Source organism: Acanthochromis polyacanthus, chromosome 23 (assembly GCF_021347895.1).
Source record: "Acanthochromis polyacanthus isolate Apoly-LR-REF ecotype Palm Island chromosome 23, KAUST_Apoly_ChrSc, whole genome shotgun sequence".
Lineage (NCBI taxonomy): Eukaryota > Metazoa > Chordata > Actinopteri > Pomacentridae > Acanthochromis > Acanthochromis polyacanthus.
This window is the reverse complement of record NC_067135.1, coordinates 26,856,114-26,873,614: the sequence shown is the minus strand read 5'-3', so window position 1 is coordinate 26,873,614 and position 17,501 is coordinate 26,856,114. Positions and strand designations below refer to the sequence as shown.

Here is a 17,501-nt window from a genome sequence, read left to right as displayed (position 1 = left end):
GTCTGCAGCACACCTCTGCATCTACTCTGTTCAGTTGGTGGAAGATGACGAGGAACAGCTGGGAGCAGATTGAATCTTGTCATGACATCTCTCTAAGCTGCAAGCTTTCTGATCCATTGAAGAAGCATCACAGAGTCACCACCAAACACAAAACCATGTTGTTCTGAAATAAACGATTAACGGACAAAGTGTCTGAAATTTAGTTTTATGTAGATTGAGCTTGGTTGATTTGCTGCCACATTGAACTGTTGATCAATATAGTACGATAATGCAGAAATGACATTTTTTTGTTCCGAACAAAATTTTAAAAATTCTGTAAAAAAAAAAAAAAAAACCTTGAAGATTTGTAAAGTCCATCCACTGCCCTGACCTTTACTCCCAACACTGGAAGTTCACCAGATGCAATCTTTTAGGTATCCCATCATGTTAAATGAATGAACTCTGTTCTCATTAATCCTGGTTTGTCTCAGCTGGACATCATTCAGCTTCCCATAAGTCTTTGTCATGGTGCCATTTGCTAGCTAAACCCTCACAGCAGCCTTGACTTGAAAACTTAAACTACCCATAGTTGGAGTGGAACCAGGTACTGCAGCTGATCTACAACACATTTTCTGACATGCATGTTGAGAATACAGGTTTCCTCTGTGTTCTCAAGCTTGTGAAGCCTCAGAACATCCTATCCAGACAGTGTCCTACCAGAGCTTTACAACAATGTCCATGACCACCTTCATGTCATGGCCAGCCGACAGCTCCAGCTGATTAGCAGCGGCTGCTGAGGAGCACAGCCGCTGCTCATCAGCAATCAGCAGCTCTTAAAGCCTGGCTCACCCTACCACTCGGTGCTGGGCCATTGTCTGGGTTACTGCTGTCACAGTTGTTTCTGCTTTCATCCCTGCTATTGCTGGCACTCCACCAAGCCACTCTGTTCCGGTTCCCCCCCAGCTCTGGATCTCCCTGCCTGCTCTGTCCTACCCGGCCCCAGCTCTGGAATTCTCACTGCCTGCTTTGTTCCTGAAGCCTCTCCCACCCCTCTGTCCTCTGGCCTCAACCCCACTGCCGATCCCCGTTGCTCTCCAGCAGCCCTGTGCTCTAAGCTGCACGCCCCGCAGCTGATCACCTGCCGTCACTATCTGTCGGCTCTCTGGACTGTCTGCCTCCTTCCCCGTACAGATTCTTGGATTGTGAGTCGAGCCGTTTTGTGTTAGTTGAACTCTTTGCCCATGTAGTGGCCTGTTTTAGTTGACACTCCTTTGTTCTGTTAATACTCTGTTTAGTTCTTGTTAGATTTGCCATTTTCGGCATAAAGTTTGGTTTGCCCCTGTTTTGTGTTTATTATTAAAAGAACCAGTTTTGAGAATCTGTCTGCCTGTTGTGCCTGCATTCTGGGTTCAAAACCCCCTGCACCCTAACACTACAGCTCTGCTGTCACCAAACGTATCTCTACACTGAATAGATTTGGAGGACAGTGTGAATTATCAAGAAAAAAGGTATAGGATTGGGACTTCGTACTTCCATCCATTCTCTATACACCGCTTCACCCTCACTAGGGTCATGGGGGGTGCTGATCTGAAGAACCTAATATAAGACCAGGTGCCTCATTTAAAACATTGCGTAGGATCCATACTAAAGTTTGCGTACGCCGAAAATCCGAAAAGGGCGTATGCCCTTCACCCCTGATTTATAAAACTGTGCGTAAGCACAGCTGCACGCAATTTCTTGATAAATCACACACCAGCTGGAAGATTGCACAGGTGGATCCACCTCACATTCCGCCCACAACACACCCACATTTTACCATGAATGGTCAATGCAAAGTAACTCATGAATGTATCTGTATATAAATAAGCTGCTGATCCACGGCATTTTACGCAGCGCCGGCCGGCAGTCTTTTCCCTGCTGTGCGTCAGGATGAATGAATCATGTGTTGACCCAGGCCACCCTGCCACTAAATTTGTTATGATCATGTCCGATGTACAAATAATTTGTAAACTGATTGAATGTACATTTTTTCGGTTCACAGACAAATTCATTTTCACTCGGGGGTTGTGGTGTGAAGCATGTGTGCCTGTACAGGGCTGATTAATGGTTGGACGCTCATCCCATTCGGCCGCATGTGGATAAATAAACAAAATTCTTTACTTTTTTTTTTTTTTCCTTTTTACTGTGATAGTTGCAGTGAAGAGTGACAGGAAATGGGGAGAAGAGTAGGGGGAAGACAAGCATAAAAGTGCCACGGGCAGGAACCGAACCCGAGCCACTGCGTCGGAGACCACCCCTACAAATGGGTCTTCTGCTTTCCCTGATGAGCCATATGAGCGCCGGGTGATCAGTAAACAAAATTATTTAATAAAGATCACCGCACCGGCCCCAGATACCGGCCCTTCGGTTAAATGACCGAATGAAATAACGTTCAATCCGCCCCTGTTGATATATGAACATAGTTCTGCAAATACAGTCGTCGGCCGAATGACGCACTATATGAACATCTACAACAATAAGGGTTTATGATTATCCGGCTCTACAAGTCTAATATGTGATAACAATAAAGGGTTGAGATCAATCTGGTTTTAATTCACCACTTCACCCTCCGGCAATCAAGGTTGGTGCACCGGTGCGCACATTGTCACGCCAACTTTGTTTTTATAAATCACAACCTTTGCGTAGAAAGTGCCGTACGCCACTTTCTAGCCCTGTTTTGTGCGTACGCAAGCTTTATAAATGAGACCCCTGAACACCAAGATTACAGAGGTTTATTTATTTGTCTTCAATCATCTGTATTTATACAGAAACCTGAACATCTCTGCTGTCTGAGGAACTGGATCAGAAAACATCATTTCCATCATCTGTCTTGAAGTTTTATTCTCATATTCAGTCCATTGACTGTATGTTACATTATTAGGTTGTATGATTGTGGTTCTGCTGTAACATGACAATCATGTCTTTCTTTTTCTCTCCTCTTTCCTCACAGCTGAAGACGATCAGAGAAGAGTTAGCAAAGTCTTCCTGGTTTTCTTCTTCCTCGGTATAATCACAATAACACACTCTGAGTTCTACTACCATGAGAAAACAGTCCATCCATCCATTCTCTATACACCGCTTAATCCTCACTAGGGTCATGGGGGGTGCTGGAGTCTATCCCAGCCGACTCGGGTGAAGGCAGGGGACACCCTGGACAGGTCACCAGTCTGTCACAGGGCTACATATACAGACACACAATCACACTCACATTCACACCTACGGGCAATTTAGAGTAACCAATTAACCTCAGCATATTTTTGGACCGTGGGAGGAAGCCAGAGTGCCCAGAGAAAACCCACGCATGCACAGGGAGAACATGCAAACTCCATGCAGAAAGATCCCAGGCTGGGATTTGAACCGGGGATCTTCTTGCTACAAGGCCAAAGTGCTAACCACTTACTCCACTGAGCAGCCCTATGGAGCAATAGGAGTGCCAAATCAAAATATAAATAAATAAATAAATAAATGTGGAAATATAAAGAGAAATAAATAATTAAATAAATAAATGTGGAAATATAAAGAGAAATAAATAATTAAATAAATAAATAAATGTGGAAATATAAAGAGAAATAATTAAATAAATAAATGTGGAAATATAAAGAGAAATAAATAAATAAATAAATAAAAAGGAAAATTTTGTCTTTGCTTTTACCTTTTCTGTTTTTTTCCTTTTATTTATTTATTTATTTCTCTTTATATTTCCACATTTATTTATTTAATTATTTATTTCTCTTTATATTTCCACATTTATTTATTTAATTAATTATTTATTTATTTCCCTTTATATTTCCTCAGTCCACCAAGAAAAGGAAAAATGCAAATCAGTTTGCTCTGGGCGGGGATTGTGAACACAGGAGTCCTGCCTGACACCAGCTCCCAGCACGGCTGAAGTGAAGCCATGTCACCGTTGAGCTTCGGCTTATTCTGCCACTGATAAGAAAATAAACATTAATTTACCGAATTAGCAGCGTCCTTTCAGTGTCTGATGGCAGAATCAGCCGAAGCTCCACGGTGACACGGCTTCACTTCAGCCGTGGTCGGAGCTGGTGTCAGGCAGGACTCCTGTGTTCAGAATCCCCGCCCAGAGCAAACTGATTTGCATTTTTCTATTTCATGGTGTCAGGCCATTATGAAATAACCACCAAGAAATAAAATGCAAATCAGTTTGCTTTCACTTGGTGGACTGAGCTGTCAATCAAATGGCTCTAGGCGGGGCTTCCTCGTCGTTCCTGATCACAGGCCGCTCAGAGGGGCGTGTCGTATCTACTCTCATATGCCTGTGATCAGGAACGACGAGGAAGCCCCGCCTAGAGCCATTTGATTGACAGCTCAGTCCACCAAGTGAAAGCAAACTGATTTGCATTTTATTTCTTGGTGGTTATTTCATAATGGCCTGACACCATGAAATAGAAAAATGCAAATCAGTTTGCTCTGGGCGGGGCTTCCTTTTCAGGGTGGGGAGTCGTACCCGCACACAGGTTTCTGTCCTGACGCCAGCTCCGACCACGGCTGAAGTGAAGCCGTGTCACCGTGGAACTTCGGCTGATTCTGCCATCAGACACTGAAAGGATGCTGCTAATTCGGTAAATTAATGTTTATTTTCTTATCAGTGGCAGAATAAGCCGAAGCTCAACGGTGACATGGCTTCACTTCAGCCGTGCTGGGAGCTGGTGTCAGGCAGGACTCCTGTGTTCAGAATCCCCGCCCAGAGCAAACTGATTTGCATTTTTCCTTTTCTTGGTGGACTGAGGAAATATAAAGGGAAATAAATAAATAAATAATTAAATAAATAAATGTGGAAATATAAAGAGAAATAAATAATTAAATAAATAAATGTGGAAATATAAAGAGAAATAAATAAATAAATAAATAAATAAAAGGAAAAAACAGAAAAGGTAAAAGCAAAGACAAAATTTTCCTTTTTATTTATTTATTTATTTATTTCTCTTTATATTTCCACATTTATTTATTTATTTATTTATTTCTCTTTATATTTCCACATTTATTTATTTATTTATTTCTCTTTATATTTTCACATTTATTTATTTAATTATTTATTTATTTATATTTTGATTTGGCACTCCTATTGCTCCATACAGCCCGACTTAGTACTTGAAAATACTAAATATGAAATGACTCAGGTTGGATTGTGTTCAAGACACCTGATCAGGACATCTGTAAATATAACATTATCTCCATTATTTCACAGCACCACATCATTTGATTCTATTTACAAATTGCATTGTTAAAATTGTGACATTGATTGCATTCAATGACTTTATGGTTACATCAATGCTGTTTTTAGATCAATTAGGAATAGTTATGTCTGTTTTAACCTAACTGTAAGGGCTTTGGTTGACATTCCTTATAAGTCAACACTATCAGACTGCTGTCTGTTGAAACTTCTGCATCAACATGAGACCAAACAGGAAGAACAAACCCACCTTCCTCCCCCAACGTCATACTGGAGCTCTATTTCAGTGTCACCCTCCTGCAGTCAGCTGCAAGTTAAAACCTTCTATGGAGTTTTGTATTCATACTGACAACAAGTTGAACTCTAGAATCTGTCTTCAATCTTGGACTAAAACACCTGTACATACCCTCATCAGACACCCTCACTCTGGAGAGTCTCAGTGACATGTTTCCCTGTTTCAGTCCATCAACAGACACCGATGTTCTGTTCATGTATGACGGGTTTTGATCAACCAGATGGTCTTCACCGTCCCGCCTCATGTGGATGAATCTGGGGTTCAAGTCCGATCTCGACCACTCCAGCATCTCATCGGTGGCGTCCGTGGCAGGTTCCACATAACACGGCAACGTGATGTCATTACTCATGCTGAACAATACTTCCACTAGTTGATATTGATCAACTGCCTCACCTGAATAAGAAAACATCTTTTTATATATTTAAGAATCAGTAAATATGACTATGAGATATTATGTATTTATTTTCAAGGTTTTACCTTCTCAGATGTCAGATTGTTTACATGATGTTGCTGCTTTTTGCTTTTATCATGCAATTATTTTAATCTATTATTTTTCATGCAGTGAATGCTGTGTGGAAATTTACCTTTAGAGACAATAACAACTTAAATGCATCAACAATTAGCAGCTACACTGACTGCAATGTATTGTTTTTTATGCAGTATCAGATTTTTTAAATTATTAATAATAAAATATGAGAAAATGTCTGTATTTGTACTCACATGGTTTGACTAAACACACCAAATCAAGGGTTCATTTCATCCACTTAACAGTATTTATTGTGAATAATAATCACAAAATAATTTTCATTTTTTCTGAAAAGTTTAATAAAATGAATTTTAAAAACTGACTGATTCAATCTTACCAGACTAGCAGGGAAATAAAACACTTTGTCATTTTCAAAGAACATTTTAGGCAAATTTATCAATTCCAATAATGTTCCTATGGAGTTCATAGGAGTTCAACTTCAATGTAACTTCTACAGTAAATAAACTTTTAATTATTCTGTATAAAAGACATTTATAGATGTAATATCAGCTTTTTCTTTTTAATGTCTCTGTGATGGTTTAGTTGCAGCACATTACTGGAAATGTCAGAAAAAAGCACACAATCCTGTACATAAGGACTATTGTGCTTTATCATGAAACATCATTTTTATAGTTTGTGTTTCTGTCAGTGTTGTCAGGATGTTATCCAAACTGATGGAATCATGAATTCTATAAAGTACAGCCAGATTTTATTTCATGATGCTGTTCCTTCTGAACTGGAAACTTGATTAGAAACTGATCCAACTATTGCAGCAAAATCCTGTTTGGAGACAAAAACAGCTGATAAAACCCTGAATGTGTCCAGACCTGAATATTATAAAAACTATGGGATCAAGCAGACAGAGAAACAAATTAAACACACTTAAAGTCCAAAGAAAAACTCTGTTCAGTGAAAGAAGATTTATTTAATAAAATAGAAGATTACTGAAGAAAACCTGAAGACAGTCGACACATGAAGTTTGAAGAACAGCAAAAGGAGGTGAAAATAAAAACTGACTTTAACCTGTAGAAAACATTTTGTTCTGATTGTTTTAATGTTGTACATATTTCTGGTCTTTTCTTGTTCTATCTTCTGTTCATTACAACTTTGATAAAACAACAAACCAAATGAGTTTTCCACAGAACTGAACATGGTTTAATTAGATAAAAATATAAAATGGACATTTGAAAACAAGTTCTAGAAAATAAAACTTAAAAATGATATAAAATAAGACAATGTCAATTTGACATTCAGAAAAAAACAAAGGCTCATTTTGATTAATTTAGGAATAAAAAAAATGATGTTTCTCATGTTTATTCACATTACAGCAGTTTGAAAGTCTCATTGTTTTTGGTGAGGTTGATCTGCAGTTTGTCTGTAGAATTCCAGTACTTCATGTCCAACCACACCAGATTAACATCATCAGGATGGTTTCTGAACCAGCGTTGGCGGGATATCTGTAAATATGGTAAATACAAAAGTCACATATTTACAAACAATAAAAATAAAGAAGTTTTAAAAAGTAAAAATGTAACATGAAGTGAAAAGTTCAGACTCACACAGAGAATCTCTCCAGCCTGAAGTTTTAATGACTCCTTAAATTTGCATATGCCTGGTTTGCCGTTATTAATCTGTAGAACTAACTCCCAACCTCCTAGATTTAATGCCTGCAGGAGGAAAATTAGACACCAAAGGTAGAAAAACTAAATCATCTCCAGTGTGTGTTTCATACATGGTGTCCACAAATAAAATGATGACCTCTTTACATGTTGACCTACAGACAAAATACACTCTGATGTTAACAGCATTAGCTGTTATTTAATGAACCATTTAGAATATCTGTGGATATATTTGATCATCATATTGATAGAAAACTTATTGTACATGTTTACACAGTATTCAGAAGGTTCATCTACATGTAAACAACATTACCTCAGAGGAAATGTTCTTAAGACGGATGTAGTCGCCATATTGATGGACCTCTTCTACAGTTATGGGTGCTGTCATTGATTTCCCACCAGCTGAGTTTGTTCGAATGATCTCCTCCATCTGAGATAAAAACAAACATATTTGTTCAGGTAATAATAATCCAGCATTGATTCATGACTTCAGCTTTTCATTCAACATGTACTTTGACAAATGTCTCCTCACATTTTCTCCCAAAACTTTCATCAACAAAATTAAGACGTTTTTAAAATTTCTCCAACTGAACAATCAAGTTTATGTCATCGAGTCAATGAAGCCACAAGACTGAGTTTCAGAGATTTAATGCTTCCCATTGTTTTTTATACGGATATTTGTTGATTGCAGCTGTTTGTTGTCTTGTTTTATGGATATTTGAAGTTGTTTTGGTCTGTACAACAGAACAGTATTAAATGAAAAGAGAAGAGAGATGAGAGCAGATCAATGGTTTAAATGAAATCATGACAGGAGGAATGCAAAGATAAGGAGGTAGAGAAGGAGGTGGAGGCAGAGGAAGACCTGAAGCAGGAATACATGCTCTAAGAAAGAGAGGACCAAATTTGTCAAATGGAAGTGGGGCAGCATTAGTTGACCATGTGGTGAACCAGGGACTGATGCTGAGGGAGGCTGGACTGAGAGTTCAGCCAAATCTTAGCAGATACACAGTGGCATCTGTGATCAATTCATTTCAACAAGAAAACAGGTAAAAACAAGTCTTTCTACAAAAGTAATCAACTACTTAGTATATACCATATCAGCACTGTTCTTACTGGTTCCTGTAAGGTTTTACAACAGGTTACATGTATTTCTTTCCACATAGGATTCAGGGGCGAGAGCAACAAGGAGGAAGGGGGCCTATTTTCACACCAGAACAAGAAAGTAGATCATAAACATGGTTCTGGCCAATAATGCAGTAAGGCTCAGAGAAATTCAAGTCAACATCATTGGTAATAATGGCATTTTCAATCATGTTCATCAGGTCTCTCTATCAACACTGGCATCCTGAAAAATAATCAACTTCCAATGAAACAACCGTGTCAAGTGCCTTTGGAGCAGAATTCATTGAGGATCAAACAGCTGCGGCATGCATATGTGGAGGTATTGTTCACTTTAGCACTGTGATGGATGCTGAAGAAATCCCACATGACTTTATCTACACTGAGGAGGCAGGGTTTAACATCACAACATCAAGAAGGAGAGGCAGAAACATCATTGGCCATAGGGCTATAATCAATGTCCCAGGGCAGTGTGGGGGTAACATCACCCTCTGCTCTGCCATTACACAGAATGGGGTCCTCCTCCGTCATGCCAATATGGGCCCTGATAACGCACCTCACATTCTGACACTTCTGGACCAATTGCAGAACATCCTCACAGTGAACCAAATAGAACAGATGCTACACATGGTCCACTGGGACAACGCATCATTCCACCGCTCTGCACAGGTCCACAACTGGTTTCAGCACAATCCTCAGTGTTCTGTTCTGTACCTTCCACCATACGCTCCATTTCTCAATCCATTTGAGGAGTTCTTCTCAACATGGTGGTGGAAGGTTTATGATCTCCAGCTCAGGCTCAGGTGCCCCTTATTCAGGCCATGGAGGAGGCTTGTGACCAAACTGACGCCACTCAAAGATGGATTCGACGTGCACGCCACTTCTTCCCTCGTTGTCTTACTAATGAAGATATCGCCTGTGATGTCGATGAAATTCTCTGGCCTGATCCAGCTCGGCGAAGAGATAATCCCTAATATTTTCCCTGCCGGATTTTCTTTTCTTTTTCTGTCAGTTTTTTCCCCCCATATTATTGACAGTAATTTGTTTGTTTGTATGTGTGATTTTATTTATAGTGTTATGCACAGTGCTGTTGTAGCATGGACATCTTTTGTTGAAATTTTGACTGATTTAGGTATATAGAGGGAAATAAGTGATATTTTCATCATTCTGTAGCATTGGTCTCGTGTTGTATTTGGTGGATTTCCTGTATTGCATATTTGCACTTCCTCTGGGTGCTTCACTTACGTTACTCAAATCACATAGAAGTAGAATTGCTAAAAGTGTTTGAGGTTAAGCACAGCAGTGTGTAACTGGTTCAGACAGAATTAGGTCATATGAAACGTGTGTGTTTCCATATAGTAACAAAACATCATTTTTATAAAGTAGTGTATAGATTTTACAAGAGTGTTTCACTTTGCAAAGGATCTGAGGTGTTCTGCTAAGTGTGTGTAGCATTTTCAAAAACTGGGCCCTCTATTCAAAATCATGCTTAAACAATTGAAAAAACTGTAAAAGCATATTCATGTAACATAGCTGAGTTCTGCTTAAATCTCTGTTTCTGTAGCTTTAGATGGTGAGTAAGTTCTCCTCTGAACCAGCTGCTTGGAACATTCACTTTATCACCTTATTTTAATTCAGGTAACTCTGTCTCTCAACAATCATGTTCATATTTAACTAAACTACATGTTTGATTGTCACTAATATGTTTCTAATCAACATCTTTTCTTTTATTTCTTGTCAACCTGGTAACAGAGAAAATGGAGGAAAGTCTTCAAACATGTTCTGAAAGGTTCATATTTGAACCCAAATCATGGTGTTTTTCTAACTGCAGAGTTCTGGTTGCAGAAATTTAACGTAATTTTTCTGTTTCTCCTGCTGAAGCTGATTGTTGGTTTCTGAATGATTTCTCTTCAGCTGCAGGTAAAGAAACACATGTTGTGATTTTAAGGTGTGAGACTGACAGTTTTTAATGTTACAGAACACAAAACACCCGACGGTTCATCTTAGAAGTGATTCAGTTACTGTGCAGTGATCCAGTTATGAATGATTTGACATTGAAGTGATTTTATACAGTTTTGTTCTCACTTCTGCTGTAAACTTTAACTGTTAGACTCTACAGTAGATCAAACTTTACATTTATTAAGAACTCTCCTTCCACAAGGATCTAACATTAACATCAGCATTCATCAAATGCAGGAGATTTTTCTGTTTCTGCAGGTAAAGTCAGAATTTCTGGACCTTTATCGATTTTCCAGGGAAAAAGCTGAGGTTTTATGAAGTTATTTATAAAGATTATGATGATGAGATTTACCTTTTCCAGCTCTTTCTTCAACATCTTCACTGTGTTCTCAGCCTTCTTCTTTTCCTCTTTCTCCTGGTGGAGCTGATTCTTGATGTCATCATATTCTTTCTTCATCTAAGGAGTGAAAACAGACATGAAGAAGTTCCAGATGTGAGAAATGTTCATTGATTCACTGTTTTATAACACTGTGGTTCAGTGACAGAATAAAGGTTGGAGAAGATCCTCAATAGACAGAGCAAAATAAAACTAAAGACACAATAACAGAAGAAATCCTGATGTCAGAACTCAACTAAATGATATTTCATTTCAACCTTGAGTTGGACATTGCTACTTACCAGTTGTTGTTCCTCAATCTGCAGTTCAGTCTCCATCTTCTGTTGATCATCCAGAAGCTTCTTCAGCTCAACTTGTTTTTCTTCACACTGGAAGGAGAGAAAAGAGAAAAAGGAACAAAATAAGAGACTTTAAGCATTTATCTTATACTACAAACTGATGAGTGACAAATAATAAATAAACAAATGTAAAAAATAAAGTATCGTAAAAAGTCTTGATATCAGCATAGACCATGTCTCTTGGAAACGCATTTCTATCTGGTGCTAATTTGCAGCAGCAATGTGTCTGGTTAGAAGCATGAGTCATGATTCAGCAGAACAAATAAATGCCTTAAATACATGTTTCTGCAAGATCAGAATGTAGAAGTTTCTAGTTTGGAGGAAACACAGCCTGCAGTGCAACCTTGTGTCGAAGAAAATATGTTTTTTTTTTAATAAACAGCAATAGCAAAACATAAAACTATGGAAATGTAATTGAGATTAACTTGTCTAACAACATGAGGAACTCACTGACAATGTCACAGCTGCAGCCAGCAGCTCTCTGTCTATCTCTCTCTCTCTATCTACAGGGGGGCGGCATGGCTCAGTGGGTAGAGTGCCCGTCTTGTAACTGGAAGGTTGCCAGTTTGATCCTCGGCCCGTCAAGCTCATGTCGAGGTGTCCCTGAGCAAGACACCGAACCCCTAATTGCTCCTGATGGGTTGTGGTTAGCACCTTGCATGGCAGCTCCCACCATCAGTGTGTGAATGGGTGAATGTGACATATCATCATGTAAAGCGCTTTGGATAAAAGCACTATATAAATACATCTCTCTCTCTCTCAGGTGTGCGTTGGCACAGAGGCTTGGCAGCAGGTGTTGATGATCAGTAATCAGTGAATGCAGCAGGTGTTGATGATCAGTAATCAGTGAATGCAGCAGGTGTTGATGATCAGTAATCAGTGAATGCAGCAGGTGTTGATGATCAGTAATCAGTGAATGCAGCAGGTGTTGATGATCAGTAATCAGTGAATGCAGCAGGTGTTGATGATCAGTAATCAGTGAATGCAGCAGGTGGGAGTGATTCAATCAGCCTCTCCAGCTTTCCTATATAACCAGACACCACTCTATAATCAGAGGTGGACTATGAATTACCAACACTGTTCAGTCTGTGCCTTTTGCTCCTTGTGCTTTTAATAATCCTGTTTTCTTTGTTTAGAGTTGACTCCTGCCTGCTTTAACCACCCGGATTATCTGTGTTCACCTTCGACTGGCTTCTGGATCGTCATTCCCCTGGTTTCTCTCTGGCTTCCCCTGGTTCACTGCTTCCAGCATCCTTTGTCCCTAACCCACCCCCGGAAAACACCTGCTGCCAGCTGAACCACCTGGAGACTCCAGCCTCACCACCCAGGACATCATTCATGCTCCCAGACGCCTGCTCTGCCTGTTCCTTCACCAAGGATGCCATTCACACTTGTAAGCCCCATCTCCCAGCCCTTCAACGTTTGGTTTCAGCCTCCCCACCGCTGGCCTCATCACCTGCCTATATAATCAGTTACCGGACTGGTCCAAGCCTGGCACCAACCCTGAACATCTGTTTCCTGGCATAGTCAGTTAAGTTTCCTATTCTGAGCAACACCAGACTTACTGTTAATCTATTTTGGGTTACTTATTGGGTTTAGTCATGTTTAGAATCCTGTAAATATTTATGGTTTCTTCTAGTGAAGATTTTGATTTGTAATCCTTCTTTTCTGGTCTAGTAATTTCATCTCGGGTAGATTTCTGTCGGATCGGTTTTCGGTTGCATTCCTGTCTTGGTGTTACAATCAAGGGTTTGCCTTCTTGTGTAGTTCTTGTAATATTCTGCCTGGCTTCTAGTATTCGTTCAGTCCAGTGCAGCGGTGTCAAACTCAAATACACAGTGGGCCAAAACTTGAATGAAGTTGTGGCCTAACATTGATATCTATTGAAAAAATATTACTCCAAATAGAACAGTGAACCTGTACATTATACAGTTTGACATAAGAACAGGTATAAATTTAAATGTAGAATATATTTTCAGATTTTGCTTTTCTTTCTTTTTTTTTGAGTCTTTCACTGCTAAAATGTTGTTGTTTTTTGTTGTTGCTGCCTTTCCTTTCCCTTTGAGGGCTAAATTTAATTCTAATTAAAATGGCAACAAGAAGGTAAGAACTTAATTTCTGTCTCAAATAATGCAGTCTCTTCTGCTCACTTTTTGGCTATGAATGAGAGAAGGCAACAATTTCTGCTCAATTCTGTTCCATGCTTGAATAATTGCATTTTTCACATCACCCTTGTTGTTGAACTGTTTTCCATCAAAATATTTTCTTGCCATAAATCTCCATAACTTTTTGAAAGGATTAAGGTCTGGGGACTTGGCAGACAGTTCATCACATCTATGTCATTCTTTGTAAAGTCTTCTGTGATTTGTGGCATGGTGTGTTGTCTTATTCATAGATTTTTTTTTGTTTTCCATTTTTACAATAAGTGGTTCAGATTTCTTTTATAAATTTGATATGACCCTATTTTATCCTTGCTGTTCCATAAATGTGTTTTTTTTTAATGTCTTCAGTTTTATTTGGTGTGGGTACAACTTCATTTTTTTTATTCAATAAATTAACACATTTTGATCTTGTTTGGCAGAATTTAATATTACATGTTGAATAATCACAGCTTTTCTTTAGATAAGGTTCATCCTCTTCCATGGCAACAATTAGAAAAATGAAAATAGAAAAAATACCTTTTGTAAAGCAGTGAAACTAATAGTTTTATTTTTGTTCCTATCTTTTTGTTATTTAATATTTAAATTAAGCCCTAAAAGCAAATATCAAGACTAGAATAAAAAACACATTTTTAGGAGTGAAGACTACAAATTAGAAAAATGATATTCTATATTTTAATTTATCTGTTCTCATTAAAGTCAGCAACCCAGTAAAAATGTAACAATATAAAGCTATGAACATTAACTTCTTTCAAACCTTTTTTTTTGGAAACAAATAAAAAAAACAAAACTCCTGTTAAACTGCTATAGAACCGTCAGAGCCAGCAGCAGATTTTAAAAAGTCTGGCCGAGATAAGACTGCTCTCGGTGGCCACAGTGAGGCTGACTGTCTGGTCCTAGCCGTCTAACCTGGACTCTCACATCCCTGAAACAGTAATTTTTTGATCAGGCTTTATCTGGATGAATTGACCACAAATCTGATGTTTACACAACTTTCTCGCTCAAAATAATCTTAAAACTACGTTTTGTGTCACAATAACGGTAGTATTCCCCAAACTACCTGTTCTCCTTGGCCTTTGGCACTCGTCAGCATGAAATGTATTATGGGCTTTTAGGCTCCCCAAATCCACTCAAGTCTGGTACAATGCAGTCTCCATAATGTGGGCGGAGCCAGAACATTTCCGGATATTTCATCCGTTCTCGGTCATATGCTGCTTTGAATTGGAACCGTATTTGATGACGTTTCATGAGTACATGAGAACGCAAGTGTGGACAAGTCCTGATGGATGTGCCACAACACCAGCAGGGCATTCTGGATTTGTAGTAATAGCAGTACATGCGCTATATAATGCTGATGAGCCAGCTGTATGCCTCGCGGGCCAAATATAATTCGGGACCAAATTTGGCCCGCAGGCCAGAGTTTGACACCTATGGTCTAGCAGAACTTCCTCTACTTATGGTTCCATTTCCTGATTTCTGGTGCTCAGTTGTAGTTCTTATTTCTTGTCTTTGTAAACAAAAGCATTCACAAAGTGTTCCAGTGTCCTCTCTATCCTGTACTTGAGCCTCTGAACCCACCATAACAGACAACCTACTTTTTCCTTACAAAACATCCAATCCTGCAGTAAAATCTTCACCTGTAGTGATTACTTCATTATTAGACTTAGTTTGTGGAAAGACTTCAGACACAACATGTTGATTTATAAATACCTAAAACCAGCATCTTTCTCTGACTTCAACCAACTGAACTGAACCAGAGACTGTCTGAATGTGAACTCTGGTCTCTGTAAACCCTCCATCCACCCCGACCTCCTCCTGACACGAAAAGATGCCTCTGAACACAACCCAGTCACTGATGATGGTTGAACCAAGGAAAACTAGAATATAAGAGAAGTTTAAAAGGTCATTTGTAGGACGCTGGTTCCTCAGTGTGATGTCCTGACATGTGACCTGAAGAATTCTGATTCAACATAACGTTGGATTCAAAAAATTCTTTATAAAGTAAAGACTGTCAATCACCGAAAAATTCACAAGTTGGGTTTTTAAAAAAGTGAAAATATGAACCTTCTCTTCTTTCTTCTGGAACTCCATGTTCTTGGTCATCAGATGTTTGAGGTTTTCGATTTCTGTCAGTATTCTGTTCTTGTTCTCCTCCTGTGTTTCTTCCCCTGCATCAGTCTGCAGCATAGACACACACACAAGTGAACAAAAAAATAAAGTTCTTAATTAATGCTGGATACCACATGATAAATCCTGGTGTGTTCTTGTAGAAATTCTCTATTTCAGTGTCTAAAGTGTTTTTCAGTCATGTGGACAGAAACATTTTCCTTCAGTGTTTCATGTCTCTGATAGACTGAATATAAAAATCTCTCTGCTGCTCTCTGACTTTGTTAAAGTCATTAAGTGTTGTAAAATAAATAACCAGCAGAGAATCCAGCAATGAGACATTTTATGTTAAAATAATGGACATGTCATAATATTGAACCTATTAGTGATGAGATTTATCAATAAATGACTGTTTTCTAATGGTAGTAGAACTCAGAGAGTTTTATTGTGATTATACCGAGGAAGAAGAAACCCAGGAAGTCTTTGCTAACTCTTCTCTGATTGTCTCCAGCTGTGAGGAAAGAGGAGAGAAAAAGAAAGACATGATTATCATGTTACAGCAGAACCACAATCATACAACCTAATAATGTAACATACAGTCAATGGACTGAATATGAGAATAAAACTTCAAGACAGATGATGGAAATGATGTTTTCTGATCCAGTTCCTCAGACAGCAGAGATGTTCAGGTTTCTTTATAAATACAGATGAATGAAGACAAATAAATAAACCTCTGTAATCTTGGTGTTCAGGTCTTTAATTAGGTTCTGCAGATCATCCTGAATCTTCTTCTTCTCCTCCTGGAGACTTTGCAGCTCAGTTTGTTTGTTTTTAACCTGTAAGAACAACCAGAAGGTTGAGATGTCTGATTTTTCTCCACTCCATCTGGACCTGATATTTTAGTGATGATAGTTTATAAATGTTTATTTAACCTCAGTTTTCTTCATGTCCAGCTCCTCTTTCAGTCTCTGTATCGCATTCTCAGCCTCCTTCCTCCTCTGCTCCTCCTTCTGCTTCAATTTTTCCTCCTTTAACTGAGAGACATGAACAGAGATGAGATGTTAGACATGATTATAGCTTATATTTATCTGAGCACATCTGTACATGGCATTAATGTGTGACTTCTGATTGGTTGGAGACTCAGTACGCCGGGCCGCGGGCGGGCCGTTTTGATATCGGTATACGCTTTTTTTAAAATAGAAGGACACTGCAAACACGATTATACAAACACTATACACACATAGAAAGCTGAGATTCTCATGAATCCGCCGGTATAAACCACTTTCAGATGTGATTACCACAGCGGGTAATATAAACACATTTGTCCAACAAACAAGAAGTCACGTAAACGTGCACAGCTCACCTGTCGACGCAGTTTGGACGCTCGTTTCTGGTCATAAAAGAAGATAATCCACAAAAACCGGCCAGAAGCCAAGCTTAGCCATCCAGAGGAAACAATCCAGTATAATACTTTGGCCAAAACATGTCTCGAAATAAGTAAAAAATCCAGAAATCGATCGGCTCCGTGTGCGGCCACGCGGCGCGTGGTGGCGCTGTGCATTTCATATTCAGTGCATTTCTGTTAATAAGTTTATCAAACATGATCGTATTTCCTTTGTTCGGGATTCAAAATGGATACTGAAGGCTTCTCTTCCGCTTCAAACCGAACTTCAACCAATCAGGTGACTCGTTTCCGCCTACTACGGCGAAACAGCCAACCGTGGCCGAGTCTGACAGATATGGATTACATCACTTGATTGACTTATTTCTC

At 39.0% G+C, this 17,501-nt stretch overlaps 1 long non-coding RNA gene across 1 annotated transcript; it reads right to left on the bottom strand.

The window, feature by feature from the left end:
• Window positions 1-7,305: 7,305 nt before the first annotated feature.
• On the bottom strand, window positions 7,306-8,071 carry LOC127532358 (uncharacterized). The gene is made up of 3 exons (XR_007939740.1): window positions 7,966-8,071; window positions 7,593-7,700; window positions 7,306-7,490 (listed from the first exon to the last, which is right to left on the bottom strand). It is a non-coding gene; the product is annotated as an uncharacterized LOC127532358 (long non-coding RNA).
• Window positions 8,072-17,501: the final 9,430 nt, after the last annotated feature.